This window comes from Leptopilina boulardi, unplaced genomic scaffold (genome assembly GCF_019393585.1).
Source record: "Leptopilina boulardi isolate dan_hultmark-lab unplaced genomic scaffold, ZJU_Lbou_2.1 LbouV2_327, whole genome shotgun sequence".
NCBI classification, from domain to species: domain Eukaryota; kingdom Metazoa; phylum Arthropoda; class Insecta; order Hymenoptera; family Figitidae; genus Leptopilina; species Leptopilina boulardi.
This window is the reverse complement of record NW_026137893.1, coordinates 2,039,400-2,054,964: the sequence shown is the minus strand read 5'-3', so window position 1 is coordinate 2,054,964 and position 15,565 is coordinate 2,039,400. Positions and strand designations below refer to the sequence as shown.

General features: G+C 25.4%; 1 protein-coding gene across 1 annotated transcript in view; it reads left to right on the top strand.

The window, feature by feature from the left end:
- LOC127285021 (unc-112-related protein-like) overlaps nucleotides 1-15,565 on the top strand; it is a 158,124-nt gene that overhangs the window by 134,516 nt on the left and 8,043 nt on the right. The window lies entirely within an intron of this gene.

Genomic DNA, 15,565 nt, shown 5'->3' with positions numbered 1-15,565 from the left:
TAAAACTCACGACAATATTGTGCATTATCTGCGCAAAATTCTTTATATTTTTAATTAAAAAAAAAAAATGTTTATTTATATACATACCTCTGAGTTTTACAACTTTGATAAATTTTCAACAATCTTTCTCTATCTCTCTCTCTTATTCTCTACCTCTTTTTTATTTATGGAAATATTTAAACTTTATTAAGAAATAAAAATAATTTAAAAAAAAAATGTTAAATATACTATTTTTCATATAAATATAGAAAATAGAAAATAAATGTCAAAAAATAAATATTATCATTCGTATGCGACTGAATAATAATTTTTGTTCTCTCTCTTTTTGTTTTAGGTGAGTCTTGCGGTAAATCCAGACGTACAAAAAAAAAAATGATGAAACACAGGTCGTCAAGACTGAGAATATATAAATGGTATGGAGTTTAAAAAAATATTCAAAACGAGTTTTCTGTATAGATGATAGGTTTGCAAAGAAAGATAAAAAATTTTTTTTCTTAATATTTAATTATATTTGTCTAAATTATTGTTCTAATAAATTTCTTTCTATTTTGTAAAATTTATAAATTTATTTTTATTTATTATTTATTTACATTTTTTAAAATAAATAATTATAAAAAAATTTTTAAACTGTTTATTATTTATTTACTATTTATATCAATAAAATAATATTGTATAAAATTAAAAAAAAAAAATTAACAAATATTTTATTTAAAAATCTATTTAAATGAAGAAATAAATAATTTTTTTATACTCTTTAACTATAAAATAAATTGGGGAGTTGCGTCGAAAAACTAACTCTCAATATTTTAAATAATAAATAAAAGAACTAAGAGATTCAGAAATTTCATTAAGTTTCAAAACATAAATTTTCACTATTTATTTATTTTCTATGCGAAAGTAAACTTTTGACATTTTAACAAAATAAGTCAATATGCAATTTCAATAAGTGAAAATTTTACTCCAATCAGATAGATAAGCAAATTGTCAAAAGACATCAATTGATTTTTTTCAACTGACCTTTTGCATTATTTCTGATTTTGCTTATACATCAGTCGATGTTAGAATGCAGTAAAAGTAGAACAAGAAAACTTTATAAAAAAAGGTGTACTTTTACTTATATTAGTAATAAAATATTTTAATTTGTAATATTAAAAATCATTTAATGGGAAAATTACTTCATAAACTAAATTTAAATGTGTTTAAAAAAATAATTATTTTTATTGATATGAAACAATAAAATTTATATTTATTTAATTTAAAATATGAAGTTTATTCAAATAATTTTAATTGCATTTCTCTGTACACTCTGTTGTATTTATGGAAAAACATTAGTGACAACAATTCCTGCTTGGTGTAATAATTTAATAAAAATTCTAAAACATGACGCTAAAACAAATCAACTGTTATTATTGTACGAAATTGATTTTAACAACAGTGGAATTTATCAAATTGGAAAAAATTTATCGCGATTATTACCAACACAAATTATTGATTTTAGAAGCATTACAGATTTCAAGAATCAATCGATTTTGATGCCTCTACTTCAGACAACGATGATTCTAATGATATCGACTAGAAATCAAAATCAAAATTTATCAAACATTTACAATGTTATGAGCTCGATTGCCGAGATAACAAAACCAAAAACACGTCCAAAAGTACTGATTATAACAAAAACTGTAAAACGTGCAACTTATCAAAATTTCTTCCTTGAAATGTGGTCTCAACGATTTTTACAAGTCACGGTTCTTGAGATTAAGGAAACCTTTGCGGAAAATTCCGAAGTGAAACTCCATCACTATAATCCATTTAGGAAAATTTGTACAAAAAGGAAATTTACAAAAAGTAGCATTCTATTTCCTGATAAGCTTAGGGATTTAAATGGTTATCAAATGAAAGTTGGAATGTTTCACTATCCACCTTATGTCTATGTTGAACGAAATTCTACCGAACATGTTGTAAACGTTCATGGAGCAGACATTAATTGGATGATCGCAATGTCAAATTATTTAAATTTCTCCTTAAAAATGATCATTTCCAATACTTCCAATTGGGATCTGATAAATTGTAACAAATCAAAAAATATCGGTATCACTAATAAAACAATTCACAATGAAATACAATTAATTGCCATTCAAGCAGCAATTTATGAAACATGTTTAAACAATTTTGTCACTATTTCAAAAGCAACAAGAATGTTTCAATTCATTGCACTGGCACCAATATTACCCAGTGAAATGGAAATTTTCAAAAATGAATTTCATATAATGAATATAATGATTCTTTTATCATTATTTTTGTTGCCATTAATCATTGCCAAATATTGTAATTTTAATCGTGAAAATTGGAAACTGATGTACGCTATTCAAATGGTACTTGGATATTCTACGCCAAAAATGCCGGAGAAAACAATAGAGAAATTAATTTTTCTATTGTTATTGTTTTTCTATTTTTTACAATCGTCACACATTTTTACGACATTATCAGAAATGCAATTACAAAAGAAATCATTTCGTAAAATGGAAACGTTTAAAGATTTACTAAATGCTAATTTAACAATTGTCACTAATGCAAATATCACTGAGAATGAAGAATTTGATAATGATGCTTATGATGAATTAATGAAAAATTTAATTGTTTCCAATAACACAATTGAAAAATGGATGAAATTTCTAATAATTAATCAAAATATTTCCTATATTTGTAGAAAAGATTTGGCCCTATTGAATATGCAAATAAAAAGAAATGCTAATAATGTGGAAAAAGTGAAAATTATTAATGAAATTTCTGGAGTATGGCCAGGTGGATTATATCTTGAAGAAGGTTCTCCTTATAAATATCGATTTGATCGTGTTATGTCAATTTTTATGGAAACTGGCCTCAGTAATAAATGGGATGCTGGATATATTCCAACATCAATTAATCAACAGAATCATTTTGAATTGTTTCAGCAAGAAACCTCATTGACGTCAAAGGTTACAAATTTGATGATTCTTATTCTAATTTTTGGATATTCTTGTTCATTTCTTGTTTTTGTTGTTGAAATTGTCATCGTTAAGTATTTTAAATAAGTATTTTAAGTTTATTTATCAAAAAAAAAAAAAAATTTTGTCACTTATACAAATGAGTTGAAAATTTTTACTGATTCTTTATAGACCCAAAATACCAGGATTGACAATTGAAAAAAAATTTACTGATTTATTGAAATTAAAACTATCATTATTCGTTAAAAATACACTGAAAAAAAAATTTATTTGATTCAAGTAATCAGTTACGTAACTATTATGAAATAAATATTTATCAAATAATTAGTAATTGAGATAGTATTTATTTCAAATACAGAAATGATTAATTCAAATACATTTTATTTAATTTGAGTAAAAATTATTTGATTCATGTAAATATTTATTTCATAATAGTCAAGTAATCGAGTAGTTAAATTGAATACATTTTTTTTTTAGTGTAAAAATACTATTAATAATGATTTGAAATTTTTTAATTTTATGAAAAATTAAAATATAATTAAAAAAACATAATTATTTATAACTTTTCTTTAAATATTTTGTAACGATTGACATTATTATTATTATTATCTAATTAATAGAGAAATGAAGTAAATATGTCGTTACTGGCAGCTCATCATGATTTGAATTTTCCCGCGGTATGAATTTCGAAAAATTGTAGATGGCGCTTTAAGCTCGCGTCCGAGCAGACGACAGACTCACGTTTCTTGTCTGCCGAAAAAGAGAAAAAGACGCTCAGAGCAAATCGATTCGTTGCATTCGTCGTTCCTAATTGTAACATCGTCTTAAGTGAAACTTGTTCAAGACAAAATCTACAAATACATGTGAAACATACCTAATACTAACCTAAATTGACTATTAGTACTGGCTATTTGTTAATACAAGAGACCATTGAAACAAAAGAAAGAAAGAAATTGTAACATCGTTACATCCTGTGGAATAATTGTAATAGAATCACCGATTTATATTCAAGATTTATAATAAAGTTATTCTGTTGTTTTATATTCACAGCCCCACAAAAAAAGTGTCATGTACTTTTGATCGGAATACCCTAACCCTATGTATTTTGACGCGCTGAACACGAATCCGAAGTCCGTTTTGCTCCATCACGTCAGGATTTTTTTCTAACCTCAAAAAACATGTCGGATTTTGAGAGACAGGCGATTTTTTAAAAAATTAATTTATTTACTTCAAACTTGGTATCTAGGGGTTTTTGGGTCGCTGATTACGAATCTGACGTCAGATTTTCAAAATTAAATATATCTGATTCAATATTAAGGAATTATTTTTAAAAACTTGTCAGATTTTTATGAAATTTGGTATCTACAGGTTTTCTAAGTTGCTGACAAGTAACACTAAGGAAGTGCCGTTCGCCGTTTTTTCTGACACTTGGCAGTTTTGTAGTTTTTTGAAAACAATTTGACACGTATTTTTTTGTTTTTCCCAAAAAGCTGATTTATGGGGGGGAACTACCCCTTGAATTTTTTTTTGGTAGGGGGACATTATTTTACGAAATTTTTTAAAAATTAATGTTCAATAGTGTATATAGGGGTTTTTTTGGGTCGCAGATTACGAATCTGATGTCAGATTTCAAAAATTAAAAATGGCATATTCAACATGGACTTTTATCGGCCATATTAGATACGCCATTTTTAATTTTTGAAATCTGACATCAGATTCGTAATCTGCGACCCAAAAAAACCCCTATATACACTATTGAACATTAATTTTTAAAAAATTTCGTAAAATAATGTCTCCCTCAAAAAAAAAAATCAAGGGGTAGTTTCCCGCCTTAAATCAACTTTTGGGGAAAAAACGGACTTCGGATTCGTGTTCAGCGCGTCAAAATACATAGGATTAGGGTATTCCGGTCAAAAGTACATGACACTTTTTTTTGTGGGGCTGTTTTATTATTGTGAACAAATTGAACGAGAATATTCATTGAATTATCGCATATAACAATTCCGAGTGCCATGAATTTAACTTTTTTTTTCTCATGAAATCTCAAATATATATATTATTTAATATTTTTGTCGATTTTTGAAACAATTAAAAATTTTAATTCTAATTTTATTTATACTACTCTCAATAAAGTTACTTTAGCAAATATAACCTCAAAATGAATATTCTTAAACTTTAATAAAATAATAATCATAATAATAAAATAATCATAATAATAATTGAGTACATTATAGAAAACGCATTTTCGCATTTGATTTGCAGAACAAAAGACTGATTAGAACAGGAAGATACAAATGACGAATTGAAAATTTATTAACATGTATCGCTTATCTAATATAGATAATAATGAAAGAGAATGGAAAAGACAGAGAGAGAGAGAGAGGGGGGGGAAGAGAGAGAGAGCACAATTATTATAGAAGACCACGAGAGCACGTAGGTCGTGGAACTGAAGAAAGAATCGTGCACTTCCTGTTTTATCATGTAGTGTTGTTACACTCATATAAACGACGAGACTAGATCAGGGAAGGAAGCATTGCCTTTGGTTAGTGTGTCAGCGTGCCACTCCTAGACGATGAACCGTAAACTCATTGTTATGCAAAGAACCCCCTATGTACGACGATTACTGCAGAATTTTTCACCACTAACCTCAATTTGAAAAAAAAATATATACATATGTGACACTCTCCACAAGAAAAGGGAATTTAAGGGCAAAAAATTTTAGGTTATGTTTATGATTTTCTGGTTACAGTGTAAAAAAAAATCTTTTTGAAATAAATTATCCATATATTAATTTGTAACATAACCTAAAATTTTTTTGCGTCTAAAGCTATCTTTCCTCGTGGAACGTTGTCAAACTGTAAAACTTTGTAAAGTATATAAATAAAAAAAAAATATAGGGTTACACATACAATTATAAGGTATGAAAATAAGCTGCAACGCTTATTATTTTAATCCAATTTTGCTTATTTTAATACCAAAATGGATTAAAATAATAAGCGTTGCAGCTTATTTTAATACACTGTAAAAAAAGGGAGTTAAAATTTAACTCCCTAAGGGACTCTATAAAAGTCGCACCCTATTTAGAGTTAAAGCAAAGGGAGTTCAACTTTAACTCTTTACACGAGTTGAAGAATATGATCCTCCATTATAAAATAACTCAAAAGGGAGTTGATACTGAACTCCCTAACCTGAACTCCCTTCCACTATTGGTTAACTCCTTTTTCGAGTTGATTTTTAACTTGAAAAATCGAACTCCCAACTCCTACACGGAAAAAAAGAAAAAGTAACTTTTACTACTTTAAAAGTAAAATTGGACCTGTCCGAAGTTTCTGCGCATCTCTGGCAACTTTTACTCCAAAAATAGTAAAATTTACTTCAGAAATAGTAAAAATTACTACGGAAACAGTAAAATTTACTACAGAAATAGTCAATTTTACTATTTTTCGAGTAAAAGTTGCCAGAGATGCGCAGAAACTTCGGACAGGTCCAATTTTACTTTTAAAGTAGTAAAAGTTACTTTATTCGTTTTTCCATTTTTCTCCGTGTAGTGCTGTTAACTTCTTAAATTTTTTACAGTGTACCTTTTAATTTTCTGTGTAGTTGGGGTAGATGGGAACAAGAGGTGTTGGACTTTAATTTACAGTTTTAAAATTAAGTTCAACGTCAATATTTTAACCTCAGATCACCTACAACAGGTTCTTAGTATTGCCGCAAGCTTTTATCTTGACAATTGGCAGCAAGATAAAAAAAAGTTATCGCTCAATGCATAAAAACTTGAAAATCAAAGTCAAACTACTGTTTCAGTATTTTCTCTCGCATTTACCCCATATTTTATGAAATTTTCTAAATCTTGGGGTAAATGGGGACGCAGTCAGTTTCATGTGGTTAAAGCTTATCTAAATTTCTTTCTGCTGCATAAAATTAATACTGGGAATGTAATGTAAATAACAAATTAAAAAAAAGACCCGTAAATATTATCTTTTAAAGGAAGAAACTTACGTAATTTGTGAAAAATAGGGATTTTGTCCCCCATTTACCCCAACTGACCCTAATTATAATTCGTAAGTTTGAAAATTCGTACATTCGTAGAAATGAAAAATGTCTTTATTTAGGTATGTAATATACATATATGTACGTATATATAAATATGTATAAAATTGTGTTTATGTGGCAAGGTTAAAAATGAAAACATCGGAAGATAAAATTGCGTGGTCAGATATTACATGTGAAGGCTACATAACCGCATAAGAGTGAACTTCGAGGAGGCCCATACAGACTTGCAAGACACAAGTTTCATTGTGCAGCTGCAATCTATAAATATATGATTGTAACGCGTTAAAAGCCACAGAGAGTATGATGCTGTTTAAGCGCACCAAAGTCCATGACATTTTTTTTTTTTTTTTTTTTTATTAAATTATTTTTCTTCCACTTTTTTTACAATAAGAGAAAATATTATATACATACATACAAATACACATATTTATCAAAATTTTTATTTGCTTACATAGTTTATTAATTCAATAAAACACTATTAATTAATCAAAATATTAATTTTCATTTATTCAAATTGATGTAGTTCCGAATAGAACACCCCTCCGATTTCTTTGAAACTTGCTATACTAACGTATTTTGGTGTGCTGATTACGAAAATTGGCGCAAATTTGATTATCATGGTGAAAACCATAAAAAAACACCATACATTCATAGTTTTTTGCGATTAACTCGTAAAAAACGCAAAATTTCAAAAAATGTTTTAGATATTGGTTGTCGAAAAAAATGACTTTAAATCTTTCAAATTCAACAATGTAATAGATTTTTTGCCTTTAAATCTTTTTTTAATTTAAAAATATGGATATATTGAATACCATATAACTCGATTAGTTTCAACTTTAACGTCTACTAACGCACATCACCACAGGAAGGTTGGGAAATGGATTTTGAAGTGCATTTTTTTTTCCTTTTTAAATTTTTTCTTTGTTTTTTTTACATTTGTCCGCAGATACTTTGGGCCATATTTACCCCCCCCCCCCTACTAGAAAGCATTACACAAAGTCCATTAAGATGATAAAACGAGCTAATAACAAATTTTTACTATGATTTTCGTAATCAGTACAGAATATTACATAAGTGACACATGTATAGGACATAAAATGTTTGTTTTTACGAGACTTTCAACTTTTGTCTACAAATTTTTTGTGAAATTTTGCGTTTTTTACGAGTTAATCGCAAAAAACCATGGAATTTATAGTGTTTTTTTTATAGTTTTCACCATAATAATCAAATTTGCGCCAATTTTCACTATCATTTTTGTAATCAGAACACAAAAATACGTTAGTATACAAAGTTTCATAGAAATCGGAGAGGTGCACATAAGCTTGCAGCAACCTTGCGGCAAGCTTGCCGCGCAATATTGCCAACCTTGCACCTCAAACATGCCGCAAGCTTTCGGTCAGGTAGGACATTTGAGGCTTGCAGTATGCTTGCGGCATGTTTGCGGTGCAAGGTTGGCAATATTGCGCGGCAAGCTTGCCGCAAGGTTGCTGCAAGATTACGTGCTATTTGAGAAGGTGTTTATATTAGTTTTCACTCAAAAAATAATCAAAGTTCTATTTCTCGAATTTTTTCTAAATTTTATTGTCACAATTTTTAAAGAAATTCTCGCAAAGATCAATAATAATAATTTGCGCAAATTGAACTTAAAATCTCGCCAAAATTTTGATCCTTATACCTCTTGATTTATGCTTATTTATGGAGTCATTTTTCCGTAAAAAATTTTTTTCGAAATACATCATACTTTATGGAATAATGCGTAACCAAATAGGTATAATGTATAATACCCTTTATGTCAATATTTCCATAAAATGGAAAGTTGCATTTTTTAATGTTCGACTCACACTATAATAGGATACAATTTTGCTCTTCGTGGAATTAATCTCATTTTGTCAAATGTATTATTTCTGAATAATATATTTTCAAGTTTTGCTATAATATTTGAAAATATAGAAAAATGTTGTTGAGAAAGAAATGAATGACTAATTTATAGATAAATTCATGTGGAGTGACTTTTTGTTTATTTATAGTACAATTTTCAATTTTTGTTTTTTTTTTAAATTTTAATATTGTAATTGTGAAATAAATTATTTTAATGTTTAATAAATATGAATAGTTATTGATTTTATATGTGAAGTTTTATTTATACACGATTAAGAAATTCAAAAACTTATAGACTTGATACGATGCTGAAGTACGCAACGTTTATGATAAACGATTTTTAAAGAAATAATTTTTTCAAATAAAAAAAATTCTATAATTTTTTGCCAAAAAAATATTTTTTTTTTTAATTTGTTGATTATTGAAAACTACAGGAAATATTTTTAAAGCAAAAAATCATAGAATTTTTCATTTTAAAAAATTATTTCTTTAAAAATCGTTTATCATAAACGTTGCATACTTCAGCTTCGTGGCTTGATCGTGTAGATACATAAATGTAGTAAAAAAAATTTTAGTTTCTAAACTGAGGAAAATATTTATTTCTCTTTTTTTTAATGACATTTTTGATATTTTGCTTGAATCCTTATTTAAATTGAAAATGATTTATAATTTGTTTGGCATAAGGATTTTAAAAATTTTCAATTCTAATTTCAGAAAAATTGACAATTTTTTTTTATAAAAATTTCATTTTATTTTTTCTTATGTAACATTTATTTATCCTCAGAAATTTTTTTTTTTTTTTTTGTAAGCAGAAAAATGTAAAATGAATATGCAGTTGTTTATTATTTAAAAAAATTTTTTTGCCTTACTGCAAATTCTCTGGGGGTCTCTTCCTTTTATGCTTTCTCTCTCTCACATATTTATAATTTCTTATACTCTCAGAAATCTAACGGAGTACAAACAGATTCCCACAAGAGATATATATATACTATATACAAGTTTTGTCGGCATATCACAAGGAATTCCTTTGCTCTCAATTTCAAATGGAAGGTCAAAAGTTAGAAAAAAAAAAAGTAAAAAAAAAAACAAAGAAAAGTGAAAACAGCTCACGTATTCCATGAGACAATTTCAATTTTTTTTTTTTTTTTTTAATAAACATCATAAAAAAAGCCCTTTACATTAATACTATATTAACATTTTTAGAATTTTTTGCCGCTGTTGTAATAATTTATTTTTTATTTATTTAAAAAATATATTTTTTTTTCATAAAATATATGAAATTTAAAATTGAAAATATTATTATTGTTTTGAAATTTTTTTTTTTAATTTAATGTTTTCTAAAATGACTTTCACTCTCGCACCTTTTTCGAGGCTCAATTGTGTGCAAAATGTGCATATGAAAAGTTTTAAAAATTTAACATATGTTGTGCGCACCATGTGCGCGAGCGAGCATTTCAATGGTTAAAAGGAACCATATTTTTTGAGTCATCTCCATAACGGAACCGCACAAACCTGAATCTTATATATATATATAGCGAATTGTTAAATTGACCGCAGCGGAAGTGTGCGCGCCCCCAAGCAGAGGGTTCGCAGCTGTGAAAATTTTTTTCACTCTTAGAAATCAATTTTCTTTATCTTTTCTTTTTTCTTTTTTAATTTTAATTTAATTTAATTATTTCAAATCAATTTTTTTCAATTAATTCTTGCAAGAAATTTTTCCATAGAAAGAAAAAAAAGTACAAAAGAATTTTGAAAAAGAGAAAATTAAAAAACAAAATTTTAATAATAAATCATTTATATTTATGAGTAAACGAGATAACAGAATTTTCACCTTTTCGTACAAAGTACGAAATAAATAATATAAATATGTAATAAATAAAATAAATATAATAAATTAATAATAAATAGTTCTTTTAAAATAAACGTAGAATATGAAAATTTTTTCACATTTACACAATAGAGAGAGAAAGAGAGAATATAATATGAGCTGTATATATATGCGCTTAAAGAAACCAAGTAGAAGAGTTTCACCCTCCATTTATTATTTTTAGTTGTTTTTTTTCAAGAATTACTATATATGCGCCTTGTCTTCTAGTTGCATGGAAAAAAAAAGATCCGACGACAGAAGGAGCGAACTGGTTTTTCTTTTTTTTCTCCCTATTTTCAAGGGGATGAAACCCTTGAGCTACCCGACACTACCCCCCCTTTTTTTTTACTCTGAATAAGGGTTGTCTACACTATATACTATACTTCTCTGCAGTCTTGAAATTATGCAAAAGAAGAACTTTTTCTAGTTTTTTTCACAAAAAAAAAAAAAAAAAAAAAAAATTTCTTACAAAAATGTTGCCATTGTACTCTAAAATCTCTTTAGTTGAAAAATTCAATTTTCATTTTAAATACAACTTTTCTTTAATTTTCAAATTTAATTAAATAAATAATAAATAATATTCTTTAAAAAAAAATTTTTTATTTTTATTAATTTTTAATATTAGAAAATAAAAATTTGTTTTATGTTTTTCTAATATTTTTTTCCTTATAACAATAAATTTGTAATAAAAAACCATTTTCCAAATTTAAATGCCTCGGTTATCAAATAAATTTTTAATAATTTTTTTTAAATTAAATTGAAAATTTACAAATAAAAATTATATAATAATAAAATGCTTGGTCTGTCCTTCTGTTCTAACTTGAAATTGGCCTTTTCTGATTTCACGTGTTTTTTTGAATAGTAATCTTATGACGTGTCAAATTTTGACAATTCTTTTTCTCATTTTTGCCAAAGTTGTATAATTCTGTTTCCAAATTTCGGAATAAGTTTCTTTAAAATTCCAAATTCGAAAATTCAATTCACGAAGCTGAAGTACACAACGTTTACCAACGAATTTTTTTTTAAAGTTGTATATTGATTCAAAAATTGTATACAAATACAAAAAATTTATGATGAGAAAAAAGATGAGCCAGGAAATTTCGTACAAGATAGTAAATTGAAAAAAATTTATTTTTAAAAATTAATTTTTAAGGTACCAGGGGCCAACGAATACCTATTAAATATTAATTATAAAAACACAGGCCTCGAATCAACTTAAAGATACAAAAAAGTCGTTTTAGTCGATTTATATTCCAATAAAAAGTGGATTTGTTTTTTATTTTAACAAAAATATTTTACAGATTTTTAAATAAAAAAATTTTTTTTTAATAATAATCCTTTTCGAAGGGTTAAAGTTGAAATTTTTAGAAATAATTAAATTTCAAAAGATATTGTTAATTTTCAAACAATTATTAAATTTTACTGAACTAAAAATAATTTATCAAACAATTTTTGGAAAACATTTTTTAAATTTAATTCAATTTTCAAAGATTTAAAATTGAGATTTTTAAAATTAATTGAAACTTTAAGTGTTTTTTAATTAAAATTATAGATGATTTCACTAAAAATTTATTAGAAAATGCGGACAAAATACAATAATTTGAAAATCATTTTTAATTGAAAAATGGTTTCAGTTAGTTGAATTTTCAAAGAATATTATTAAAATAGTTAAAAATAATTGAATTTCCTTAGAGTTATAATTAAAATTATTAAATTTCAAAAAAAGAATTTTCAATGGAAAATTTTAGAAATAATTAAATTTTAGATGCTTTTAAATTCAAATTATTGAAAATTCAATTAATTTTGAATTCAAATTTTTGTGAATAATTAAATTTTATTTGATTTTAAATTTGAAAAATAATTGAATTTCAGTTCATTTTGAATTGAAAATTTTGGGAAATAATTGAATTTTAATTGAAATTTTGGATAATAATTTAATTTAAGTTCATTTTTGATTGAAGATTTGTATAATTAATTTTAAATAGAAATTTTAGAAATTAATTGAATTTTATTTCATTTTAAATTGAAAATTTGGTAAATAATTAAATTTTAAATTGAAAATTTTTGATAATAATTATTGAATTTTTAATTGATTTTGAATTAAAATTTCGGGTAATAATTTAATTTTAGTTTATTTCGAATTGAAATTTTTAAAAAATAATTCAATATTTTATTGTGATATTTTTTTTAAAATTATAAACAATTATTAAATTTCATAAAAATTTTAATTGAAAAATAATTTTGATATAATTGAATTTGTGATGTATTTCATTAAAATTATTAAAAATAATTAATTTAGTGAAGAATCATTTTAGTTCAAAATTTGTTAAATAATTGAATTGAAGAAGATCTGACGAAGATCTACATTTTATACTAAAAAAATGTATTTTATTTACATTTTTTTTCAAATGTAAAAAAAAATGTCGCATTTTATTAAAATAAGTCGATAAAAGTCGTATTTTTGAAAAAAGTCGGAAAAAGTAATAGATGTTATTCTGAATAATATTTGCAAAATTTATTATTAATGAGACAAAAATATAAACCCAAGTGTTGGCCACGTGAGTTTAAAATTTAGTTCCGAATCTGCATCGCACATGTTCCGGACATGAAAACTGGAACGTCAAAAAGAAGTGAGAACCATTTCCTGGAAATATAAAACCTTTTTGCACGCGGGTTTCTAATATTTTCTAAAACCCATTAATTTTCATTAATTTCAAACGAAAGTGCTTTAAAATAAAAATAATTTATCATTACTGGTGCTTCATAAATTATATATTTGTGCTTTAATATCCTATTTCAATTTTTTTTGTATGCATTTAATTGAAAACAAAAATTTAATCCTTTTTCCCTTGAAGAAAAATGAAATATTACAGTCAAATCAAAAAGATATTCCAACTCAAAAATAAATAATAAATAAATATAAAATAAATAATTTTCTAAAATATGAAACGCAGTAAATGGATGTTTATATGAAAACAAATGTTTTAGTAGATATTTAAGTTTCATAAAAAAGACACTCTCACGTGATTATTTATTTATTTATTTATGAAAATATAAATTAAATTAGGGGAAGAAAAAATTTTTTTTCTTGATGATTACGGCTTGTTAGGAAAATTATATACATTTTACGGATTTGTAAATACGTTTGTTGAGTTTGACACACTAAACACACCTTAACAGGGACTTTTACGGCTGCTGCCTATGTTAAATCACGCGAACTGCAAATGTCGTTAAAGTTGTGACACCTTCATCCAATTTTCCATGATTTTACTTTAAAAAGACAACAGCAAAAAAATAAAAAAAATAAAATAAAAAAAAACCCGTTTTGTCCAATTATTGAAGCTCATTCCTCTCCTTAACGATTCAATTCACAATTTCAAAATATCATTAAAATTTATATCCAATTTTGCAATCATGATTGAAAAAAAAAATTTATTTTAATATAATTATATTTTTAGTTATAATGAAAACGAGTGGGAATTAGGTAGTCTACTGTAATAACGCGTAATATTACGTAATAACGTGTAATAATTATAATTTTTTTTAAATGTCAATTTAAATATTTAGGATTTATTCGCCATTTTTAAGGAAAGGGGAAGTGTGATTTTAAAGATCAAATTCCCCCTTCCCCCTTTCTATAAAGGAAATAAAAGGATTTAAGTTAAAAATTGAGGAGAGGGATTGAGATCAACATTGCTTATAATATCATCGAATTAACCTTGAAATTCACCCTCTGATGTTTATTTAAGGGGTTGAAAATTAATACGAATGAAAATTAGGGTTGTAGTGTCACATTTCCTCTACGTGTCTTCACCCCCATCTGCCTTTATTTACTCAACTACCTATACACAATAAAGACTCAATTTTCTATAATAATTGATTGATTGATTGTGCGTGTGCCACTCCCACAATTTGCTTTTTTTTTTTGAAATTTTTACAATTAACAAAAAGTGTCCAATCATTCTCTATTCTTCATATACCTTTTTCCATTATTAAATAAAAGGAAGAAAAATAGTTTTTTTTTTAAAAAAGGATAATTTTTTCTAATTCATAATTTAAAAAAAAAAATTTATTTTTAAAAATAAAAATTTATTAATAAGGCATTTTTATAATTTTCATTTCTTATTTATATTTAATTTAATATTATTAATGTCGTTGTTAATTACAATATTACAATAATTAGAATAAAATTAAAAATTTTACACGTAAGTAGGGATCGAACCCTGGACCTTTGAGACACAAGTTGCGTACGCAAACCACGGAGCTATACATTAACTTCCAAATCTATTCTCATTTCTTTAATTTTCTTAAATGAGAGTTCTGTTAAATAAGAATTAGTTACGAAACTGAAGTACGCAACGTTTATGATAAACGATTTTTTAAGAAATAATTTTTTTAAATAAAAATTCTATAATTTTTTGCCTAAAAAATATTTTTTTACAATTTGTTGATGAATGAAAACTATAGGAAATATTTTTTAGGCAAAAAATTATAGAATTTTTATTTTAAAAAATTATTTTTTAAAAAATCGTTTATCATAAACGTTGCGTACTTCAGCTTCGTAATTAGTTAATTCTGTTAATTGTGGATTTATTCAATGAAAATTCTGTTAAGTAAATATTTTGATAAATCGAAATTTACTAAAATAACAATTTTGTTAAAAAAAATTGTTCTTTATGCAATTTTTCTTAACATAAATTCCGTTAAATTGAAATTGTATTTTAATTTGAAATTCGATGTACTAGAAAAGCTGCTTTATATAATTTTACTAAATAAAAATTTG